Here is a 15,837-nt window from a genome sequence, read left to right on the forward strand (position 1 = left end):
GTCTCATATATATGCTGCATACAAGAGACACATTTCAGACCTAAAAACACTCACAAACTGAAAGTGAGTGGATGGAAAAAGATATTCATTGCAAATAACAATAAAAAGAATGCTGGGTTAGCAACACTTATGTCAGACAAAATAGACTTTAAAACAAAAACTGTAACAAGAGACAAAGAAGGGAACTACATAATGATAAAGAAAATGATCCAACAAGAGGATATAACACTTGCCAATATCTATGCACCCAACATAGGAGCACCTAAATATATGAAGCAGTTATTAAAAGACATAAAAGGTGGAATAGACAGTAACACAATAATAGTGGGGAACTTTAACACTCTGTTTACATTAATGGATAGATCATCCAAACAGAAGATCAATAAGGAAACATTGGCCTTAAATGACACATTAGACCAGATGGACTTAATAGATATATACAGAACATTCCATGCAAAAACTGCAGAATACACATTCTTTTCAAATGCACATGTAACATTTTCCAGGATAGATCATATATTAGGCCACAAAACAAGTCTCAATAAATTTAAGAAAATTGAAATAATACCAAACACCTTTTCTGATCACAACAGCATGAAACTAGAAATCCACTACAAGAAGAAAACTGGGAAACTCACAAATATGTGGAGATTAAACAAAAGCTACTGAACAACTATTGGGTCAACAAAGAAGTCAAATGAGAAATCAAAAAATACCTGGAGACAAATGTAAATGAAAATATGACATGTCAAAATTTGTGAGATACAGTAAAAGCAGTACTAAGAGGGAAGTTCATAGCAATATAGCCTACCTCAAGATATCTCAGACAATCTAAAAGTACACCTGAAGGAACTAGAAAAAGAACAAATAAAACCCAAAATCAGAAGAAAGAAGGAAATAACAAAAATAAATGAAATAGAGACTAAAAAACAATAGAAAAAAATCAGTGAAACTAAGAGCTGGTTCTTTGAAAAGATAAGCAAAATTGACAAACCTTTAGCTAGACTCACCAAGAAAAAAAGAGAGAAGGCTCAAATAAATAAAATTAGAAATAAAAGAGGAGAAAGGACAACAGATACTTCAGAAATACAAAGGATTATAAGAGAATACAACAAAAAGCTACATGCCAACAAAGGAGATGATCTAGTTAAGAAATGGATAAATTAACTTACAAACTAACCCACAGTAGGAGACGGACAGCAGGCCCAGAGAAAGGAGCTGGCAGGAGAAAGGAGCTGGCAGGGGCCTCCAGCAGCCGGCCCGCGGTCCCGCCCACTGTCTAGTCATTAGTTCTGTCATCAGTTCACTTGGTTTTTGTTTGTTTGCTTACTTGTTGCTTTGTTTGTTTGTTTGGTCTTTCAGTTTATGCCTGGAACCATCACACAAAGGGTTTGAGGTAATCCAAATATACATCCAAGGCCAAAAAATTAAAAATAAACAGGTGAGGAAATGGAGCAAAGGGAAATTAAAAGTAGAAAAATTATAAAATTACAAAGCTAGGGAGGGGTAAGATTCACCTCAAATGCAGACCATGGAGAGGCCTTCTCAGCCACAGAGTTGACATGAAACAACACACCCAGAGCAGGTTTGAAGTTAGGACAGAAACTCAGATGTACAAGAAACATTCTTGTATTTATTTTCACCAACCAAATTGTTTGACATTGAGCCCCCATCTGGTGAGGTTGATGGGAATATTCTGTCTCAATCAGTAAGAGGCATTCCACCCTCCTAGGGGTTTCCCAGAGTCAGGAAGCCTCACCCAGGGCCCAGAAAATGATGGACATTTGTTGGTTGCCCTCCCAGGATCTGTTGCCTCTCTACTCCTTTCTGAATGACTCCGGAGTTTCCTTTGTGCAGCAGCCACATGTGCGGGTGAGACTGACCCCATCTTCTGTGTCAGAGGAGCGCCCTGCTGGTCTAAGTCCATCTGCACAATCTTACCCCACCTGCCACTGGAATTGGTTTGTGGTTTGCATCCGTCTAGTCAGAGCAAACCTCAGGACACTTGTTCTCTGCTGTGGGAACCAGAGGTTTCTATCCCACAAGTGAATGGGAAACCTGCAGTCCCAGGGCTGGCAGCAGCCATCTTGTGACCATGAGGAGTCAGCCTGAGAACAAAGCTGACACACAGAAGAGTGAAGAGTGAAAAGAATCTCAGAGCAAAGGAGCTGGAGCCTGATTTACCATGCCTGAGGCTGGCCCTACTTGCGAATAAGTCCACGTTATTCTTGAATCAGGTTGAATAGAATTTTCTCTTTTGTGCAATTGAAGGTCTCCTGCCTGATACAGCCTCCAACCTCCACGCTGTTGTGGCTGCTCCTGACCACCTAGAAATCCAAACCCACAGATTCACAGCCCATCACATCTGCGCCATAACCAGTGGGGCCCAACTCTTACTAATGGCCAACGGTTGCTGTGGAATTGAGGATTATTATAACTCTTTGCCTTGCCCAAAACGTTTTTTGGATGTCCTTGTAGTTCGGGCACCCCCATGGGAGGGTTTGGAGGGTGTTAATGCCATGAGTCACATAGTTCCCATGGGAAGAAGGGATTGAGAGCTGCTGCCTCCCAGAGGTGCAATACTGCCGCGAACGTGATTGGAGCTGGGATACAGGCAGGAGAGTGCAAACATCTCTGTTTCCTCACAGGTAAGTCCCACTGTTCAAGGTAAGAGCCCTCTCTTCCTGGTGCTACAACCTGAGGAGAATTCTTGCCATGGTGCCATTGGGCAACGCACTGTGATGACATAGCTGATATTTTTCACCTTATTCTTACTGAACACAGGCCTCTGGGATAATACCAAAGCAAGTCCAGTAATCACCAGTTCTACATAGGGCCGAACACTACACTCCAAGAACCCAGCTCTACTAAAACCAGGTTCTGTGTTTGTCTGTTAATTTTGCACACATCAATGACTCTTCACAGGTACGCACCAGCTTCTGGTGAGGATCTAAGATTTTGCTAGCATAAAATAGCTATGATATGATGTCACTGTGGTTGTGCACAAAGCTAACAGTTAGCCAACATCTCTAGAAATGTGAAGGCTCTTTCCTTCTAGGTTCTTAGATAGAAGCTTCCATTGCCTATGGAATAATGGGGTGGGGTGGTGTGGGGAAAACCGGGTTAGTTTTTAGTCCTAGTCTCATGGTCCACAACATGCACCTTGGGAGAGTCCCTTCTCTACTCTAGGTTACTATTTTCCCATGAGAACAATGAGGAGTTTAGAAATCAGGTGTTCTGACAACTTGGGATTCTGTGACAGTCACTCAGTTAGGTGTTTCTGACGTACCATGGGTTCTTCACAGCAGCCTTCACATCCTTGTTCCTGAGGCTGTAGATGATGGAGTTGAGCATGGAGGTCAGCACTCCATATAAGACGGAGACGAGCTTGTCTGAAAGGTCCTGTTTGTCTGTCCCCAGTGGGCCCTTAGATTTGCACTTCCTGTACATGAAAAGGATGGTCCTTAGAAGATGACAATGACTGTGAGGTGGGCAGAGCAGGTGGAGAGAACCTTTTTCCTCCCCTCAGCTGAAGAGATCCTCAGGATGGTAGCAATGATGAACACATAAGAGACAAAAATGAACAGGACTGGGACCCCCGAGGAAGATCACATTGGCCACCCCTATACTGATCATACTGATGGAGATGTCAGCACATGCCAACTTCAAGACAGCCAGGATCTCATAGGTGAAGTGGTTGATGACGTTGTCCCCACAGAAGGGCAGTTGCATTGCCTGGGATGTCTGCACCACAATGTTGATGATATCAGCTACCCAGGAGCTGGCAGCTTTGCTCATGATGATGGGGTCTCTAAAGGAGTTGCAGATGTCACATAGCAATCAAATGCCATCATGCTCAGGAGCACACACTCTGTGGTTCCCATTGCAAAAGAGAGAAACATCTGTCTAAAACAGGCTGAGAAGGAGATGGTTTTCCCAGGGGTCAGGAAGCTGTTGGGAGTAAGGGGGACTGAGGAGGTTGTGTAGCAGATGTCCAGGAAGGAGAGGTTCCCCAGGAAGAAGTACATGGGCATGTGCTGGTGGGAGCCAAGGATGGTCACCAGAATGAGGACCCCATTGCCCAGCAGGATCATCAGGTACATTGACAGGATGAGCACAAAGAACGTTTTCCCTAGTTTTGGTTGGGCTGAGAGGCCCAGGAGAATGAAACCCACCGCCGGGAGGACCAATTGAACGTGTCCATGGTGCATCTGCTCTGTCACCCGCAGGAACTCAGAAGGTCAATCTCAACACTCTCTGACTCTGAAGTGCTGGCTTGCCAGTGAGAAATGCACTTTCTGCTGAGAGGAATACAGCTTTAACAGTGGATGGTCTCTCTGTGGTCCTAAGTAAAATGCAGGGGACTAGAAAAGAATCTACTTCGTGACCTCAAGCCACCTTGTGTACGTGAGACATTTGAAATGTCCCTGTGGTGATTTAATTTACCTGATCAGACATTCTCATTTCTACTGATGTGTATCCTGGACGGTGGACTCATCTTGCTAAACCCTGGTCACAAGAGTGAGACTAGGTTCTCGTCATATTCCCTCTCTTGGTGCAATGATCAGCCCTGAATCTTCAGCTCTTAGCAGACTTTCCTGTCTTCATGTTGCCCTCATAGAACCATCCTCTAACCTTCCGCTCACCCTCCTGCAATAGACCACCCAGGCCCAGGGCCGTCCTCTCATCCATGCCTTCATCCCATCCTGTCTTCCTCTCTGCATTCATCAGCCATCATGACTCACTCACACTTGGCTCTGAAAATCCACAGCCCTTCAGGGAAGGGTGCATTGGCTCCAGTGTAGGTCACAGTTCTGGGAAGGGGCACTGATGGGTTACTTTGGAAGGGCAAGGTGGACAGGGAAGGTCACTTGGGGAAGGTGACAGCCAATCAGGTTCTAGAAGGAGGCAGTGGGTTGCACTTGAGCAGATGTGTTGTGGAGGGTGGTTGCATTCAAAGGTACTTATCATCCCCCAGCTGTGGTGCTGTCCTGGTCAGTTTGGCCTGATGCTCTAGAAAGCCAGGCTGGGTTAACAGCCACCATCTCAGCCTCCAGAAATCCCCGTGGGCATCTCTGTCTCAGTCCCCTGGGTGGCTTCTCATGCCGCTGCCACTGAAGTCTAACTGATGCCTTATCTCTGACTTTGAAGACCTCAGCCTTGGAAAAGGGACTTCCAAACATCTAGTCCACCTGGACTTTTCTTTGTACACCCAAGCTGTAACTATCCAGTGTTTGCTTGATGCGTTCCAACAATGAAGGTCTCATTACCTCCTTAGGAAGCCTATTCTACCTTTATTCATCTTTTACCACCTGGAAATTCTGTCTCTTGGGCCAAATCTCTTTATATCCTCACCATTAGTTCTAGTTCTGCTCTCGAGGGACACATAGAGCATGTCACCCCTTTCTACCCCGTAATAGCTCATCAGAGATCTGAAGATAAAGCTTCTCTTAATTCTGCTCTTCTCTTGGGTCACCCAATAGGCTGAGTAAATCCAAATGTTTGCAATGGAATCCAGGCTTCAGGACTTTGTAAAGCTCCGCAGGGGGTTTCAATGTCCAGCAAAGATTGAGAACACGATCCTAACTTTATATTCTCAGATATTCCATTCTGCTGTTACCACCTTTTAAAAACAAACAAATGAGCAAACCAACAGAGAAACAAATGAAAAGCATTGTTTTCAGAGACTTTTGTGATCTCGCCCTGGACTTTTGCTTGATCAAAACCATTCCCAGGGGGCCGGCCCGGTGGCGCAGCGGTTAAGTGCGTACGTTCCGTTTCTCGGCGGCCCGGAGTTCACCTGTTCAGATCCCGGGTGCGAACACGGCTCCGCTTGGCCCACCATGCTGTGGTAGGCGTCCCACATATAAAGTAGAGGAAGATGGGCACGGATGTTAGCTCAGGGCCAGTCTTCCTCAGCAAAAAGAGGAGGACTGGCAGTAGTTAGCTCAGGGCTAATCTTCCTCAAAAAAGAAAAAAAAAAAAAAGCATTCCCAGAATAGCAATGCCCACTGACAGGTTTTGAGGACCAGCCATCCTCACCTTCCTTGTGTTTTTCTCAGGCCCTAAGTAGTCCGCCTCTCCTCTGCACATCCCAGGAAAGCTTGACGTGCTGGGGTGATCACTTCTGAAATAAATCCCCATCTTATTCCTCCACTCCTGAGCCTCCCTCTTCCCTGGGAACTTCTCCAGGTCTCTTCTGTCTCTCTTTCCATCCTCTCATTTCTCTTCCTTTTGCCCCCTCATGCATTTCAGTGAGTTGGTAGGGAGTAGGGGGCTCTCTGCTCTTTCCTCCAATGTCCCCAAGGTCTTTGGAGGATGGGCACCTCTGTCACAGCCCCTCTATGCCCTGGGTGATGCTCTGCTGACAGGGTCTGTGCTGGGCACATTTCTTTTTGCTGCACTGGGGAAAGTCAGTCTTGGGGTGAACACTTAGCAGAGGGACCCAGTTGGCTCCACTGCGTAGAGGAACCTGCAGTAGCTGGTGCTCTGGGGCTGGAGCTTTACCTCGGCCACATCTTTCTGCTGGGAACTTGTTTCTGACACTCCAGGGATTCTGATCATGTTTAGTCTCTTCCCTCCCCTTGGGGCAGGTGGGGCTAAGAACCCCTCTGCTCTGGTGGCACTTGCCCTGAGTCAGGCCCAGATCCCGTGTAACCCTAGTGCCAAGATCTGAAAATCTTACCTTTAAGTACGTTTCACTTTACTAGCAAGCCTCCATGACTAGACAGTAAGGGCCTCCTGCGTGTTTTGGCCAAGTTGAATGGTAGTTGAATGGCAGTTCTGCCTGGATCTTCTTACTCCCCATTCTCCATCAGTCCTCGCAAATGGCACTGGCTTGCTGCTGAGGTTGCTCCTGAGATTTCCCTGGCTCTTTTCTGGGGACCTTAAATCTCTGTGTTTCTAGGTGCTTCCATGTGATTTTTTCCTGGATCAGCATAAACCTGTTGACAGCACAGAGGGTTTTGGCAGTTGGTTTTATTTTACTCTGTGCCTAAAACCTTTACAAACTGCCTAGAAATCCGTCTCCTCCAAGCTCTGCTTTGTGGTCTGGCCCCTTCCCAGATTGCTCCAGGAGCACTTCCTGCGAGGAGTTCTGGGACTCTCCTGCCTTGTGCCAGCACACGATGCCCGTGCCATCAGCTCAGTCAGCAGATGCTTACTGAGCACCTCTTCTGTGCGAGGCATGATTCTAGGTGCTGAGGACTCAGAGATGAAAATCAGAGTTTCTGCTTCAGAGAGCTCAGGACTTAGGGGAAAACAGATGTGGTAATAAATCACTGCAAGAACTACGACAGCTACAACAACACTTGTAGAAGCGGCAGTAGTAGCTATTATTGATTGAGTACAAATTATATATCAGGCACCCTACTAATAATATTAATCTTATCTACTATCATTCTCACAACATTGTCAGGAGTAAAGAGCTCTTATTCCCACTCTCAGACGAAGAGAGTAAGTGCAGTAAAACACGCGTGTTTAAGGAGCTGAGGCAGATATCCTTAACCCACTGGTGACCTTTAAGTTGTGGGAAGCTCAGCCATGTTACCGACTGCGTTATCCTCTCGGCCCCTAGATGCAAAGGTCTGAAAGTGACTGAATGTCCATCTACCCCCGGCTTCTTCCATGCACAGACGGGATCTGCAGGGATGCTGTCTGGGGCCCCATGCCTCCGAGGTCAGAGTCCCTCTCTGACCCAGGGGTTAGATGTCATGAATCCCCTTGAGCAGCGCCTCTTCGACCCCAGGAAGGAAGCCACTGGTTTACTCTGTAAATGCAGTCATGGTTCCAACATTCCTCCTCTTGTGAGAATAAAGCCGAGGCACGCCTCCTCTGGGGTCACTTGAGCCAGGTAGTTTGATTTGGGAGGGCTTCATGTTTGAAAATGTTGTTCTCTCAGCGGCTGTGCAAAAGCAGTCATGGGAATAGTCACGGGGTGGATGCCACCTGCTTATGCAGGGCTTCCTAAAACATACAACACTGGCCGGTCTTCAGTTCTGGCTACCATTATGCTGACAGACAACTGTAGACCCGGCTTGGAAGGGGCCTTAGGGCCTAACCAGCCCAACCCCACTGCAAGGCACACGGGCCCACTCCGTCCTGGACCGTAGTCCTCTGGCCTCAGCTGGAAGACTTGAGCGAAGCAGACTCTCTACTTGCTGAGGAGGTTTGTGACATTTGAAGGTCGTTGCTATTGTTAGGGAATTCTGCCTTCTTGAACCTTCCAACAGGATCTGCCTTCTGCAGCCCCCAAGAGAAGTTAGTCCCTCTTCCCCAAGTCCTCCAAATATTCAGAAATATCTTGGTTTTGGCATTAAAATGATGGAGAACCAACCTTGTTACTCCTATAGCACCAAAAAAACATCATATAGTGAGCGGAATTGTCCACCATTCCTGAATAGTCTTGAGATGTCAGGATATTATGACCCACCAAGGGGGGCTATGGTGAATTTGGCACTTACTATGCCACTGAAGTCCCCTCTTTCTCCCCCTTTGGAGCCCTATTCCCCTGAACAATCAAATCCGTTCTTAGAAATGAGTTTGTGCTCATGACAATCTCGGTCCTTTTATCAAAACCTTCACCTACCTTCATCAGAAACATGATGCAAAAGAGTGATCACTGTCCTAAAGGGTGGGAAATAGTGACGCTGGATCTGGACCCCCCGGGGCAGGGAGGGGGGCTAAAGGTCCAGGCCTCCCCACCCCCACTTGCCTTGGTGCTCCAGGAACAATCTCCAAAGAACCAGCCGTTGCCTATAGAAAGTAATTTGTCTCAGTTTCTTTTGGGGACCTTTTTAGTCCCTGAAGTCATTTAAAGTTTGGAAAGCGAGTTGTATGCAGTTTAGACACTTTGTATTCTTCTGGGATAACATCCCCAAGATCCAATTATGCTGAAGGCATGGGAGGAGGTTTGCTGCCTGCTGCCTCCCTCCGTTTTATTTCCTCCTTCCGTCTCTTTGGTCAACATATTTCTATGGACACATTACCCAGAACCCATAAGCCTACTGCTGGTCAGCCATCCTCAGCTCACTCAGCCCCCAAGCCCTTTTCTACCAGCTGCTGACGAGCCGCATCCCAGCCTGTACTTTGTAGTGGTTTTCAGGGAGAGTTTGGTTTTAGGATACATCATTCCCCTAGTGATTAGATTCCCTGAAGCAATGCACTGTGTTCTTTCTGGATCTCAACTCTGCCTCCAGCAAGTCACTGTCCTTTCAGCTTCCTGTCCTCTGTGCTGGCCCAATTCCTCATCTGGGTCACTGGCTGGAGTGTAACAAAGGACAGGAATGGATACAGAGCCCTGAGGCATTTTGTGAGAGACCAGCTTTTGTGAACATTACTTTATTCAGGGCAGAGAGGGAGGCAGACATATGTAGAGAGGAGTAACACACTGGCACTCTCTTCAGGGCACTCGCCCTCTGTACTGGGAATGGTAAGGTAAAAGTTAATTACTGCTCTGCTTGAGCTGGGATATCCATCTTCTCCTGCCCTCAGACATCGGAGCTCCTGGTTCTTGGACCTTTGGACTTGGACTGAATTTTACCACCAGCTTTCCTGGTTCTCTAGCATGCAGACAGCAGACAGGGACTTCTTGGCCCCCATAACTTGTATCCAGTACAGAACATTCCACCCAAAAGCAGCAGAATATACATTCTTTTCAAGCGCACGTAGAACTTTCTCCAGGGTTGATCACGTGTTAGGTCACGAAACAAGTCTCATCAAATTTAAGTATGAATGGAACCGTGCCAGGTATCTTTTCTGACCACCAGGAATGGACTAGAAATCAACAGCAGAAAGAAACCTGGAAAATTCACAAATGTGTGGAAATTAAACAACACACTCATGAACAACCATTGAGTCAAAGACGAAATCAAAAAGAAAATTAGGAAATACTTGAGACAAACAAAAACAACACAATGTACCAAAACTGACGGGATGCAGCAAAAGCAGCACTGAGAGATGTGGGGGGACATTCGTTGTGTTGGGCAACAACTGAACCCTAATGATACTAGAAACAGGGTGTTTTAGCTAACTAAAGAAATATAAGGAACTTGGATGCTCTTGTGTTTTTTTGAGGAAGATTAGCCCTGAGCTAACTACTGCCAGTCCTCCTCTTTTTGCTGAGGAAGACTGGCCCTGAGCTAACATCCGTGCCCATCTTCCTCTACTTTATATGTGGGACGCCTACCACAGCATGGTGTGCCAAGCGGTGCCATGTCTGCACCCTGGATCCGAACTGGCGAACCCTGGGCCGCTGAGAAGCGGAACGTGCACACTTAACCGCTGCACCACTGGCCAGCCCCTTGGATGCTCTTTCAAGTGTATGTTTCTAAAATTTCATGGTGTAAGTGACGAATTCAGATAAAGTATAAGAGGAGAACTTTCTGAGTGTGAAAGACCAAAGGAAAAGATGGAAGAGCCTATGACTGTGATGTGAACTGTGTGGATTCTGCCTTAAGTGTGGACCACAGGGACAGGGAATCACATTCACCAACGGCGTGGCAGCGCCAAAGAAAAGGGGCATCTGGGATTGGGAGTAACAAACAAGACCGGTAACAAGTCCAGAATGAAGGATGGAGGATGATTGTGGGCCTTTCTGTAACAACGTTTGTGCAAATAGAGAAGGACTTTGGAGTTGGCTGGGTGAAGAAAAGGGGTGAAGAGAATGGCCTCTCATCAGAGACATTTTATTCTGACAGTTAACACTGACATGCTATGATAATGGTCTTACAAATCTGACTAATCAGAGCTAGACTAAAACTTCCTCAGATTACTTGGCCAAGGGTTACACAAATGTACTGGGGTAAAAAAAAAAGAAAGATGAATTTAAAATCTTTTTCTCAGTTAGAATAGTGGCTAATATGCAGTGTAATGCCAGTGGGCTGTTTTTGTGGAGAGAAAATACTGGAAGCATTTGAGACACTATTTTATCAGACTTGGTTGCTAGAAATTCTGCTCTGCTCATGTATTCCCTTCACAGCAGGAAGACAAAAGACATGGGAAATGACTGATTGGAATAAAAGTCTGTGTGTAGCAAATAACTGAGTTATGTTAGTAAATTGTTGGAGGCAGCTTAAATCAGGCAGTCATAGATCAATGCATTGTTATTAATCTTTTCCCATTCCAATTATAAAACCACACACAGACACGCATATGTGCACATACATATATACGCCATTCTTAAAAGAGATGCCATTTTCAATACCAAGATTTTTTCTGATACTGTAGGTAATATAATTATATTGGTAGGTAATGTGGATTCCAAACTTCTAATTTTTTCAATTTGAATAGGCTCTAAATATTCACACTTTATACAATTTTCACATCTATGATCCCTCTTTTGAAAATCAGTTTATATAGGAAAGCAAAGTTGATTTTTCACAGAACTTAGGAACAGCTGTATTCCAAAGTCTTGACAATAAAATATTTAAAACATATATGCAAACATTTTCTGTCAACTTCTATGGCTTTTGTCCTTATTTCATCTTATAGTCACACTTATTTTTCTTAGGACATAAAAACAGTGCTAACTACATCTATTTAGTTTATGACTGTAGTATATTTTTTATTTGTATTGAAATAACTGTCATATAAGCATGAAGAATAATACAATATGATATTTTTGTTAGGCTCCATTTTATTTGGTGTACTTAAAAAAAGTGTATTATTCAGAAAACCAAAACTTAGTTTTTCTATTTTCTTGTTTTTCATTAATATTATGTGATACAATTATACAATTTACTGTTTTATAATCAGTCACTTAAGATATTGTATTTTGAATGTCTGGGATATTATGTGTGATATAGAGGGCAGTAAAATAAAATAGGCACCACGCAGCCACAGATGGTGTACGGGAGTGGCTTATCCTTTGACCTGATGGATCAGGCTTGGAGTTCTCTTGGAGTATAACTCTGACTGTATGACCATGTAGAGCTGGTTCTTCATCTGGTCCACAAGGACAACCATGGAAGACTGTTGGATGTCTCCGAAGGCAGATGTATGACTTTTTTTTAGCATTTTTAGCATTGACATGCTGTGTGAGAAGACAATGAGGATGATATGAGTTGATCTTGGTGACTTGTTCTAGCTCCTAGTACTCACTGCTTCCTTTCCTAAAAGCTCCCAAACTGTCACAAACACCATAAAGCAGAAGAGAATGAAGAAATTATGTCTCCAAATTCTAAGTCTAGAGTTACTTCCCCCTACCCTATTTGCTTGGTCCTCCAATGATAGGGGACTGAGAGAAGAGAGAACAACTGTCCTGAAATAGGCACCATACAGACACAGATTGTGTACAGGGGCGGCTCATCCTCTGACCTGATGGATCAGCTTGGGGTTCTCACCATTCCAGGCTTACACAAGTGGACATAGAACAAGGGACTTACTGACCAACTGCCTGCTCTTAGCCAGAGATTCAATTTAAGTCCTTCTGATTGCACCAAGGTGATGAAGAACCAGATATTGATCACCCAAAGTGAAGTGGATGTTTATGAAACACTTGTTATGGTCATTCTCCTTCAATAGCTCTCATACTCTTCCATGAAGCCTTCCTAGGGATCAGTGTTGAGTTGTATTTTTCTCTGGTTGTACTTACATATGTCTAAGAGGAATGAACTTCTTTTTCACTGTATTCTTTTCTTAGTCTGCCGTGTTACAAGTACATCCCACGGGCCACCATGTGCCAGTGGGTGTACTTATGTGTCTGTCCCTCTTCCCAGCCCTTGGAAGGCAGGAGCTGTGATGGATTCTTCCCAGCTTTCTTTCATGACTCTGCACTAATAGGAGTTCTACGTAAGTAGGATAAATTTGTTTAGAACTTATGATTGGTTACCCAAACCATTAATTCTCCAGAAGCAAATATCTTGGGGATGAGGAGAGCCATAGACCCTCCATTTTTATCTTTACATGTCCCCCAGTTCTAATCCTGACACAAGTCACTTCTCCCAAGGTTGCTCCCTCCATTTACATCATCATCAGCTGCCTTTATTCCCTCAAAAATACCCAGGACTTTCTGACTTAGAATGGTTGTGTAAAAGGTGCCGATTTTCTTTTGCACAAACAGCACTGGACGTTATTTCCTTCTGAACACACCTGAAACTAGAGTTTATGTTATCTAGTATCAGTCACAGAAATGTTTCATGTCTTGTAAAAACAAGGTCTCTCTACTTGTTGGGTGTAATTTCAAATTGAACCTGTGCTCTTTATAAGGAGAGGAAAGGGGAGTGTATGCTGGGATTTATATGCATGGATGCAGTGTGAAAAGCATTAATTTTCACCAATGTCAGTCAATGAGATGTTTGCTTTAGTGCTCCACCTTTAATTTGAGTCAGAGTTGCTTCCCATCTACATCTGCTTCTTTCTGTCAACTGACTTCTTTCCCTTTTTCTCATTTCATATGTTTTCTTTAAGTTATAGTTTCTTCTGACTCACAATTTCTGTTGCATCGCGTCTCTAGTGAGCACATGGATATGGACTATCTATGTATGATAATCCCTTAGTTTCAGCTCATATTTCTACATGGTTAATTCTTCCCATGTTTCTTGCCTCAGATTCCCAAGGGACAATATGATTACTCTGACATATATTTGGGCCACATCAAATCAGAGGGTTAGAGAATGACAGTTTGATGGGTAATGGGTCTTAAATTCTTTTCATTTTCATAGTGTAACCCTTTCTCAAGAAGCATCCAAACATAACTTCTTGCTAGAAGGACAAGGACATTTACTCCCAGTTGATAGATGAAGCAACTGAGGCCCTGATAGGGGAAGGAGCTTGACCAAAGTCATAACACTAGTATATAATGCTAGAGGAAGAAATGAAAGGCAGATGTCTTGGCTATGCAGTCTTGGATAGGACTTCCTCTACTGGAACAAAGAATGGCAAATGAGTCAGTGTAGTCTATGGTGGCCTTGGTGGTGTGATAGAAGGAAAACGTATCTCACCTTCTTTCAACAGCTGTCCTGCCATATCAGGAGAGAGATAGAAGCAGTTGTTGTAGCAATTTAGTTTGGGATGGTTAATGGACCCTTGCTGTCTTTTCCTCCTTGTAATACTTAGAGTCCCCTCCATATAATACTCAGCATCCCCTGAATTAACCCTCAAAGGAATATTGCATCAGCCTTAATGGGGATGAAACAGGATCAACTCTGTTCTCCCCAGTGGGGTCCACCAAGAAGCCTGCTAGTTTCTGAACTTAGGGCCAAGACTGGTCATGAGCAGCTGCCTCTCAATGAACCCTCACCCCGATCTAGTTTAGTTTTGTTCTTTTGGTTATAAGACCCACCTAAGCTGGCTTGAGGAAAGTTTTATTGTTGTGGTGGTTCTAAATAAAGATGCATTTGGAGCAACTGGTGGAATCATATAAATCAAAGAGCAGGATTCTTAGCGGAGCAAGGCTAAAGGATTGTAGAGATGGAGAGTGTTCTTGATAGCAGGAAGCTCCAGGGAACTCAGAAGCAGAGTTTGTGCATTTACCTTCTGAATCTCCTCAATTAGTAAGAAAAACACTTTCTACATCTGTTTCTTTCTTTTCTCTCTTCTAATGGGCTTCATCTGCTAACTCATGGCTTTGCTTCCCACTCCACGACCATAACTTCAACCCTACCTCATGGATTCTTTGATGGATCATTTCTGATTTGGGTCTCACTAAACTGATGCAGTCTCTCTATTTCCCAATTCCAAATTCCTGAAAGACAAATATAATTAGCCCAGTTCATCCTTTTACTTCAGTCAGGCACATTACCTTCAAATCTATGGATTAACTCCTCAGGGGTCAGTTGCTCTGGTCCAGTGAATGATGGCCTGCAGGATTACTGAAATTCTCACTGGGCTGAAGGTGGGACTGTTCCCTTTAGAAGGGAATGTGGATATGGCAAGCTCTATGACATCTTTAGGATGTGACATGAGCTTGGCTCTATGGATATAACCATAACTAGCAAATTCTATGGTATCTCACTTCTTAATTTCTCAATCTACCTTTGATTTCAGCCACAGCTATGTGGACAGTTTATGCAGCCACAGATGGGAGGGAGTCCCTGGTACTGTGCCTCTTGTTAGTTCTGGGCTTGAGAATAATGTTTGCATTTGCTTCCTGACAATCTTTTTTGGGGTTTCATCACCATGCGGCACATTCCTGGAGTGTGTGCTACGTAACTACTATCCATATGCCAGGCTTGTTTCATGGACAGAACCTTGGGAGCTGCAGGTGCCCAGCCGTGCAGCACTCCACGACTGCTGCAGTGGGCTGGCACGTCTGCCTCTGCACTTCCCTGCAGCGACAATAGAGAGGAGAACATGATAAATGATGAGATTCTTAGTGTCCATTAGATCAAAACAGAGCAGCTGCTCAAGATAAGTCCCACTGTTTCTAATGCTAAGATTTGAGCGGAAGTCCTGCCACAGTGCTAAGGATCACTATTGTGTGTTGAAACAGATGACATTTTCCAATTTATCCCTAATCTGGTAGAGCAAAGGTCTCTGGGATGAGACCAAAGCAGAACAGAGCAAGCAGCAGTTCTACACAGGGAAAAACAATATACTCTAAGGTCCCAGGACCACTAACATTTCTGTTTGTTTGTTTGTCTCTTTTGAGCACATCTATAACTCTTTGGATAGCCATAAAATTCTGGTATCAGAGGATTCAAGGTTTGGGCAGCAAAACATAGCTATGATATGATACAGTGTGGTTCTGTGTGAAGCCAAGAAACTAAACAACAGTGCCAGAAACAAAAAGGCTCTTTCCAATGACAGCCCGAGGACTCCCCTGGGTTACTATTTCCCCACAAGTTCAATGAGGAGTTCAAAGGTCTTACATTCTGGCAGTCTGGGAATCTGTGATAG

General features: G+C 44.4%; 1 pseudogene; it reads right to left on the bottom strand.

Annotated features, from left to right (window-relative positions):
• Positions 1 to 3,270: 3,270 nt before the first annotated feature.
• LOC106833652 (olfactory receptor 13C7-like) lies at positions 3,271 to 4,103 on the bottom strand (annotated as a pseudogene).
• Positions 4,104 to 15,837: the final 11,734 nt, after the last annotated feature.

This window comes from Equus asinus, chromosome 10, assembly GCF_041296235.1.
Source record: "Equus asinus isolate D_3611 breed Donkey chromosome 10, EquAss-T2T_v2, whole genome shotgun sequence".
Lineage (NCBI taxonomy): Eukaryota > Metazoa > Chordata > Mammalia > Perissodactyla > Equidae > Equus > Equus asinus.